Raw genomic sequence first — 8,895 nt, forward strand, 5'->3', positions numbered from 1 at the left:
CAAGTAACAGAAACCCAACTCAAATTAACTTTACAAAGGAATTTGATGGTTTACATAATTGAAAAACCTAAGGATAGAACTGACTTCAGTTATGGCTGGATACAAACGCTGGATATCATCAGGATTAGTATTCTTTTTCTTACTCTGATTTCCTTCAGTTGGTATTGCTTTTAGGTTGGCAGGCTCTTCCCACACTTGACAATGTGGCCAATATTGGCTTCAAGCTTTATGCTGACCTTCTTCCACCTTAGCATCATCAGCAGAAAAACAGTAATTTCCTAGGTCTTTAGTACAAATCCCATAGTTAGCTCTCATTGGTCCACCCTGAGACATGTATTCGTCACTGAGCCAATTAATGGAGCCAGGGAGAAGCTGTGATCTGATTGGCCTGGTCCAGTTCTCCATCCTGCTAGAGCATGATGTCAGCCCTACCAGAACACCAGGCCTAACAGTAGACAACGGTTGGTGCTGGAGGGAGGGGTGTTGAACAGGCAGTAAGGATAGCCTCAGGCAAACAAAATAGTTGGATACAATCTCTCAAGAGCAAAGATCCTTGAACTCCTGACATTAACCTCTTATAGCTGCCTTGAATGCTGAATGACTTTCTGACCACAATCTCCATGAGGCCTAACTGTATTTTCATGATGGATTTATCCCTCGGGGTTCTTATCTACAAACAACGAAACTCATTCTGGTTTTTTTAAGCAGAAAAAGAATGCATGAAAGCACATCATTAGTGGTTCAAAGAATCTCCAGCAAAGTCAGAGAAATGAGCCTGGGGCTCTGCAGCTAGGAGTGGTACCTAGACCCCTACCTGTCTGGTGACAGGCTCGATCCCACTCCTTTGGCACATGTTACTGTGAGCATCGCTGCCTCTGCTGCCTCTGCTGCCTCTGCTGCCTCTGCTGCCTCTGCCTCTGGGTTTCCATGTCCCTTCTCTAGGTTCCACTTCATTTCCAAGACCCAAACCCATGCAGCAGCTTCTCACTTGTTTTTCACACTCTCCTGATGCTGTTTCAAATAAGCAGGGCCTGTGTCACATGTCCTGGCTGCAAAGGAGTCTGAATAAACTGAGTTCTGATCTCCACCCTGGTGAGGAGGCATCCCTTACATGGCACATTTCCCAAATTTAGGAAGGCTTTTCAAATGATGCTGAGCTGGCATCAATATGATTCATATCCACTATACCACCCCTCAAACAGCCAAATCTTCTACCTCTCTTTGGAGGGACCAAAGCAAGGGAGCCTAGCCTCTTTATTTTCACATGTGGCTTCCCGATGTATCTGTGAATCCCTGTTCATTGCAACCAAAGGAACTCAGTTAACACAACACAGTTTGGCCAATGTAGTTTGGATAAAATTTAGCTTGGGGGTAATTGTTTCCTTCCCAGCAAGATTGGCTCACAGAAGCTAATGGCTTCTTCTTCAAACAGAAGGGCCCTAGTGGGACTTTGGAGGTTGTCTTGGAATCATGGCCACAAGGAGCCCTCCGAGGAGTGCCAGCCCACAAGATATCTATCAAGCCTTGTTACAGAATTCTACAAATGCCACCCATTTAACCACAAATCATCCCTAGCTATTTACAATAACAAAGTTGCCAGGTGGGGGCTCCCTGTCAAGGGTTTTCCCAGCCTGATAAATTCCCTTGCGAGTCTGAAATTCTCCAGCAGTATTTCTAGGGCACTGAATTACCTGACTTTCCTTCTGTAGCCATCTACTGCTCCACCAGGACCTGAAGTCATTTCATTAAGCAATAGGTTTTGAATATCATATATGTCCTCGGCATTGTGCTAACACTGGACATGCTCTGTCCCTGGGGGCCCTTCAGACAAGGAAATGAGCCAGAGCTTAAATGGAGGCAGAAAAAGCAAGGAAAGGAACAAAAATGTTAAAGCACCATTATCCAGACCGACATGTATAGTTTGCATCTTTAAGCAGACTTGTTGAGCAGGGTCGTTACAGAAGGTGAGGTCTTTGACTAATCTAGAAGTACAGCCATTGTATTTTCACAACACGGAGACTAACAACTTTTGCTGACTGGGGAATTCATTTGTATAAAAGTTATCTAAAGATATCATCATTAAATGCGTTTAGTTTATATTTAACAAGTGAAAAGAATAAGATCAGAGGAAATAATGACCTCTTCAGCAAATCTAGATGGAGCTAGCTGGATACTTGGCTGCTCCTGGGATGGCTATAAGGAAGTGCAGTCTTTTACCAGTGTGGATCTCCTCTCAGAATAGTGACATGTTTCACAGAGTGGAAGTGGGGGCACCTGTGCAAACTTTGGGCTTGACAGGAAGGCTAAGAGGAAAGGCCTGCTGTGGTCTCAGCGGCCTCACCGGGTCCGTGGAGGCGGCGCTGCCCCGGCAGGCCGCTAGGTGTCGCCGTGAACCCGTGAGAGCGAGGCCCTACCCTGGGGGCGCACATCAGCGCGGTCTGTTTTCAATCAACACGTTGTCAGTTTTTCTCCCCGAGGCCCCAGGAGTGTGCTAGGAATTTTTATTTCTTGAGAAATACTGCGATTCAGCTGCCCTTTGCTGGCCCTGCTGGAGAGAAGGAAGGTTGTGCTTGCTCCTGCCAGCCCCCCAGGCAGGGGGCTTCCCTGCTGGAGTCTTCAGGCCACCGCCCTCCCCCTCTCCCCCCCTCCTTCTTCCTCTCCATTCCTTTTCTTCTTTCTCTCCCTGTGCCTAGTGACACCAGCGAGCTGCTCAGTGCAGAGGGTCCCCATTCTGGAGGCCTCTTTCAACCTTCTGCGTTTCAAAGCAGCCACACAGCTCCAAAATAAACTAGCTTGCAAGGCTTAGCCGTGCCCCCTTCTTTCAAAGCAGCCACAGAAGAAAGTAGTGTTGGGGTGGGGGCAGCAGGAGGCTCAGCTACCTCCCTAGGGTTTTCGGACCTTACTCGGCCTACAAGGGCCTAAAAGTCACACCTGCTTTTCAGGTCTCACTGCCCTCTGCCATGTACTAGCTGTGAGACCTTCGCAGCTCGCTCGCCCTTTCTAAGCCTCCATTCTTCATATATGAACTAGATAGGACCTACAGGTGCATAAGGGTCCCACTGACCTGGCATGGAGCAGGCATTCTATAAAGGCAGGTGACTTTCGTTATGACTACAAGGGGACACTTACCGACCCATCAACACACACCCACAGACAGATCTTTGGGGCCCGCAGTCTCCTGACCCGCTGGCAAGATGGTGTGTCAGGGAAACAGAATTCAGGGGTGTGTGTTCAGAGATGCCTGGAATCCCTGCTGAGTCTAACTCTCTCTACTTATGTCAACAGGGATAAATTTGTTCCGAGCCCAGCTGGGAGCTGTCTTGGTCAATAGCCATAGCTTGCTTGGCAAAATGCCATGATAGCCGTCATGATAGCCGATAGTGGGGAAAAGGCCACTCATGGGTGGAGCGGCTGCTCACTGCTCACCCTGGTTTCCAGCTATCACCTTGCTCTGTGGGTTTTTTGCAGGTGGTCACAAGGCAGAATCCTGACCCTAGGCGCCCTGCAGCTGCCCCCTGCAGGCACTGAGGCCACATACCCTGAAAGTTGGGGAGAAGTGGGAAAAAGGCAGAGCCAGGTTTTGTTTGTTCGTTTGTCCAACTGTCTGTCTGTCTGTTTTACCGGGGGCTTTCCTGGAACTCTCACTGGAAGCTAAATGGCAAAGAGAGGGTAATGCCCCTGCTGGCCAACGTGCGTAACTGCAGCCCCCTCAGCCTGTGGGAAGAGACCGTTTCCGACAGACTGGGATCTCTGGCTTGAGGACGCTTGAATACTCCGACCCAAGATGAGACTGCATTTGTTGAGCAGCAAATAGGCAGGGGATGTGTGCTGACTCTTAAGACAGCCCAAAGCAGTGTTCTGGGCTTAGCAGGGATGTGGGAGGCAGGGAGGAGGCTATTCAGACCTTCAGCCCAAGCCTGGTAGAGCAGGGCACCCTCAGAGCACATTGCCTGTCCAGAGGCTGGCATTGACTCTGTACCTGAGAAGGTTTTATTTCTTCAGGCATGAGAAGCCTCGGACTTTCAAGGAAGAGCTATTCAGCCAGAGGAGCCATTGAGAGGTCCAGTTACCCAATTCCTTTCTCCAGCAGAATAAAGATTAAAGGCCACAGCTAAGTCTTTCCTACTCTGGGTGGAAGAGACACACCCAGATTGTGGTCCTGGCTCTGTGACCTCTGGGAAAGTTCCCAGAGCTCTCTAACCTTCAGTTTTCTTATCTGTAAGATGCATATAATCCCCAAATGCAGACTTCTCAGAAGCATGCCACACGGATTAGAGATTGTGTAGGTGGGGTCCCCAGTTATGTTAGGCACACGATGGCAACAAGGAGGTTGCCCGTGACCTAGCTGCAGATTGCCCAGGCACAGGAGAAGCTGCTGCTGTGAATCTCAGTGAAGTCCACCAGTGCTCCAGACCACACCCAGACTCCTCAAGTCCCAGTGGGTGGGATCTTGGAAAGCCTGAATGCCCCACAATGCAACCTGGGCTGCTGGTGCTTCACTTGTCTTTTTGAAAATCTTGTGAACTCTCATGAATCTCTGGGGAGGAAGTTTTAATTAAATCATGCAGCTTCTGTGCAAAACAATCTGACAGTTTCTCAAAAAAGTAAATATATGACTTAGCAACTTCAGTCCTAGGTATATATCCAAGAGAAATGAGAACACACGTCCATACAAAAACTTGTATATGAAGGCTTATTGCAGCATTATTCACAATAGCTGGAAAATGGTAACAATGCAAATATCTGTCAAGTGATAAATGGATAAATAAAGCCTGGTGTATCTATGCAAAGGACTATTATTCAGCCATAAAAAGGAATGAAGTACAGATACACCTACATCCTACAGTGTGCATGAATCTTGAAAACACTACATGAAGTGAAATAAGCCAGACACAAAAGGACAAATATTTTGCTATTCCATTCATATGAAATGTCCAGTATAGACAAATCCGTGGAGACAGTAAGTGATTACTGGGTGTCGATGCCTGGGGAGGGGGAATGACTGTTAATGGGTGTGAAGTTTATTTTAGAGGTGATGAAAATGTTTTGGAATTAGATGGTGGTGGGTTTCACAACTCTGTGAATGTACCAAAAACCAGTGAATTAAATCATAATAAAGCTGTTATTTTAAAAAAAGACCCTTAGCATGCCAGCTGGAGTGTGCTATGACCAGCAACCAGCAAATGAGATGGGCTGTGTGGGGAGTGGAGCTCTTGTAAGCCTCGCCTATAAAAGGCTTCTGAGTGTGCTGGGGCCCAGGTCCCAGGGCCTGAGTGGCAGGACACCTGTGGCACTTTCCTGGCCAGCTCACCCAGCAGGCACCGCACAGGGAGGATGCAAAACTCATGAGCACACCTTGCCTTGGTGTCAAAACTTGCAGAGATCATGTTGTCCAAACCAGACATCAGGACTGTTAACTATGGTTTATACTCCTGAGGACAGTAGGATAAGCCTTTTTTTTTTTTTTAACTGATGTTTATTTTCCTCCAACTTTATTTCCATCTTAAGAGCTTGTGGAAGAACAGTGGTTGTTCCTACCCATTCAGTGGCCTGAGCAGTGGGAGCTGCAGACCAGTCTTCAGTGGCAGGCTGGGCACTCCAGTCCTCAGTGGGGACCTGCTGAATAGGCACAGAGGGCACCTGCAGCCTTCTGACCAGTCTGCAACCTCTGCTTGCGTAGCAGTAAACTCAGGAGCTGGAGCAGCCCATTCACCCTGAAATTCCTCCGTGGTCACAGCTCTCTCAGCAGCAGCCTGCTCTTCCTTTTCAATCTCTTCAGGATCTCTGTAGAAATAGACATCCAGCATGACCTCCCACGGATGGTCACAGGAGATGGTGCCACGCACACGAGAGAACTTCCTGGGCCAGCATCTACCACATAAGACCTACTGAGCGAGTTCCCTTGTTGTTGCATGGGACAGCGATATCCACATAACGCAGAGGAGAATCTGTGTTACACAGAGCAGTGGTAGGCAGGTTAACATAAGACGCCTCTGTGAGAGGTTGGTGGTCAGCCCTGGGATCAGTAACCACTAGAAGACAAGGCTCCCGGAAGGCTGCCTGGACCTGGTTAGTGAAGGTTCCAGAAGTGAAGCGGCCAGCAATAGGAGTGGCTCCAGTGGCAGCAGCAAACTTCAGCACAGCTCGCCGGCCAGTATTCCTAGAAGATATGACACTGACATCAGCAGGGTTTTCAACAGCAACAGTGGCCCAAGCTGCCAACAGAAGTTTTATCCAAGTCCTCTTCAGATTTATGCTGTAGATGCCATCACTTTTCCTTTTGTAGATGTACTGTTCCATTTGGAAGTCAAGGTTGGTACCACCTAAGTGGGTTCCTGCTGCAAGGAATTTGAGGACATCCTCCTCCTTCATCTGCAGGACATCAAGGGCTCTGCACATTGTGAAAATTTCCCTTTAAGTTACGGTGGGAATCCAGAACAATGCTGTTAGGGCCCTCCCTGAGTGGCGCGGAAAGGATAAGCCATTTTAAGTAAGAACTGTCGCCAAATATTTGGGTATAAGGCCCCAGTTTTCCAGGATATACTCACCTTCCTCTGTTCCCTCAAACAGACAAGTTTTCTAAGAGTCATATATAAAAGTTGGGGAGGTCTCCTGACATTTCATCAGAACTGTACTTTTTCAGATTGAAGGCCAATCTAATAATGGTTCAGCTTGAGCAAAGTGCCTACAACCATTTTCATGGCAGGGCACAGAACCCAGCCCTAGAAAACACCAGGCAGCCTGTTAGCTCTGATTCCTTGGAGCATTGTTTGGAATCTTGGCAGGAAGTTCAGTGGAGCAGAGACGCTGAAGGGTTCTCTGTACTCTCCCAACACACTTACATGCATGCACATGACTGCCATCCCCTGTCCCAGACTAAGCAGAGGGCACTCGCACTCAGAAGAACTATCCAGTGTCATCTGCAGTGGCTAGCTCTGCTGGGAACCTTTGTCTGATGCAAGAATGGGGGCCCAAGACAACAGAGGACTTCCTTCATATCTGGACATCCCTTCAAAAAGGGAGTATGGGGCGGCGCCTGTGGCTCAAAGGAGTAGGGCGCTGGCCCCATATGCTGGAGGTGGCAGATTCAAACCTGGCCAAAAACTACAAAAAAAAAAAAAAAGAGGAGGGTGTGGAGTTTCCGCTGTCCTCCACCTCTGCCACCCTGGACCAAAGCACTGCCATTTCATACCTGGATTAATCCAATAGCCACCTAATCAGTATTTCTACTTCTTCCCTTGTTCCTGCCTTCCTGAAGTCAGCAGAGAGATGCTTTCAAAACAGAAGTCGATTGAGTCAGCTCTCACTCAGGGGTTCCCATCACAGTCAGAGCAGAAGCCAAGGTCCTCCCAGTGGCTCACAAAGCCCTCCAAGGTGTGCTTACCCCTCTCCGCACACATCCCATAGCCCACACATCCCCGCTTCCCTTACACATATACTCGCCCACCTCCCACACACTGTAGTCACCTTCTCCAGTCTTCCTGCTACTCCTGAACTTGCCCTAGCTTTGTGCTCTCTGCCTGGAAGGCTCTTCCTAGTCATCAGCCCTCCACACTCCCACTGTTGAGGCCCTCTTACCACAAAGGCCTTTCTCAACCAACTGTTGGAAGTGGCCCTCCTGCCCTCTGACCTGTGTACTTTCCTCAGTGGCATTTACCACTATATATATTAGTTATCAAATCTTTCCATCATCCCAGTAGAAATAAAGAAAGACCAACCATATGAGAAAAGTGAAGGCTATTTATCCCGAGCTTGCCATATAGCAGAGGAGTCAGCTGCCTACACTCATGTTTTGGGAGAGAGCCAAAGACAGGCAGACTATAGACAAAAAAGGGATCAGAGGTTATTGGCATCAGGCAGCTGTGGGGGAGCTAACAAGAGGCAGGGCACCCTATGCAACTAACTGGTTAGGGGTGTGTATCTGGCTTCTCTGATGGCTTATATATTGGACTCAGGGACAAAAATTAGGAAAGCTATCCATTACTAATCAAGTCCTGACCATTTGAGGCCCATTATTACAAGGGTCATATTTTAGCTTCCTATATTGTCACTAGTGATAGTACACTGGCTTCCTGGTTGTTTGTTGTAGATAAGGGAGTAAATTTGTTGGAGGGGTTGTGGCAAGCTGTGGGTCAGAGTTCTGTCTTTATATATGGTATTAAAATACAAACACAATAGGACACTGTTTTATTTCCTGCTGTATCCCCAGAGCCTTGGACAGTGCCTGGGACCTTGTAGGTACTCAGTATTTATTTGCTGATTATAATAATGTTTGTCTAGATCTAGCTAGAAAAGTTGTGACTCTGGTGCATGACCTACATGGAAAACCAACCACAAGCCTGCTTAATTCAATCTAACTCTGCAAATACTCATCGAGCACTTGCTGCATACCCAGGTTATACATGCCAAGAATGGGCTGAAAACAGATTGAACCAAGATTCTGAAGGCGTCAGCCTTTGCCCAGAATCTGTCTTCTCTCCTCTTCCACTTTGAATGCTTCCCCATCTTTGAGACCCCTTCAGGTTTCAGGTCTCCCATTATACTTTCAGAGGTTGCTCTGGCCAGCATCTAATTTTCCCCAGCACTCTCTGCACATGGAACTTAATTATTTTTTCTCATAATGCACTTGTGTGGTTCCTGGTTGTCTTTTTTAGTAGGTCAGTTATCTTCTCAGTTGAATTGTTACATTACAGCTGGAGCCACATCTTTCCCACAATACAGGTGACACACAGGAGGGTCTTGGTGATTGAGTGAGTCTCACACCTGTCTGACAGCTGCCTTCTGGAGTGTATTAATGGTATGCTGGTCTGATGACTCAACACTGGGGTGCCTACCTGGGCACTTCAACTATTTTCTAACAAGGGCTCCACATTAAGTTTTTTTTTTTTTTTTTTT

At 47.6% G+C, this 8,895-nt stretch overlaps 1 pseudogene across 1 annotated transcript; it reads right to left on the reverse strand.

Annotated features, from left to right (window-relative positions):
• Positions 1-5,424: 5,424 nt before the first annotated feature.
• LOC100948039 lies at positions 5,425-6,435 on the reverse strand (annotated as a pseudogene). The gene has a single exon (XR_152907.2). The product of XR_152907.2 is annotated as a 40S ribosomal protein SA-like (transcript).
• Between the last annotated feature and the right edge of the window lie 2,460 nt (positions 6,436-8,895).

This window comes from Otolemur garnettii, unplaced genomic scaffold (assembly GCF_000181295.1).
Source record: "Otolemur garnettii isolate 467f Iridium unplaced genomic scaffold, OtoGar3 scaffold00005, whole genome shotgun sequence".
NCBI classification, from domain to species: domain Eukaryota; kingdom Metazoa; phylum Chordata; class Mammalia; order Primates; family Galagidae; genus Otolemur; species Otolemur garnettii.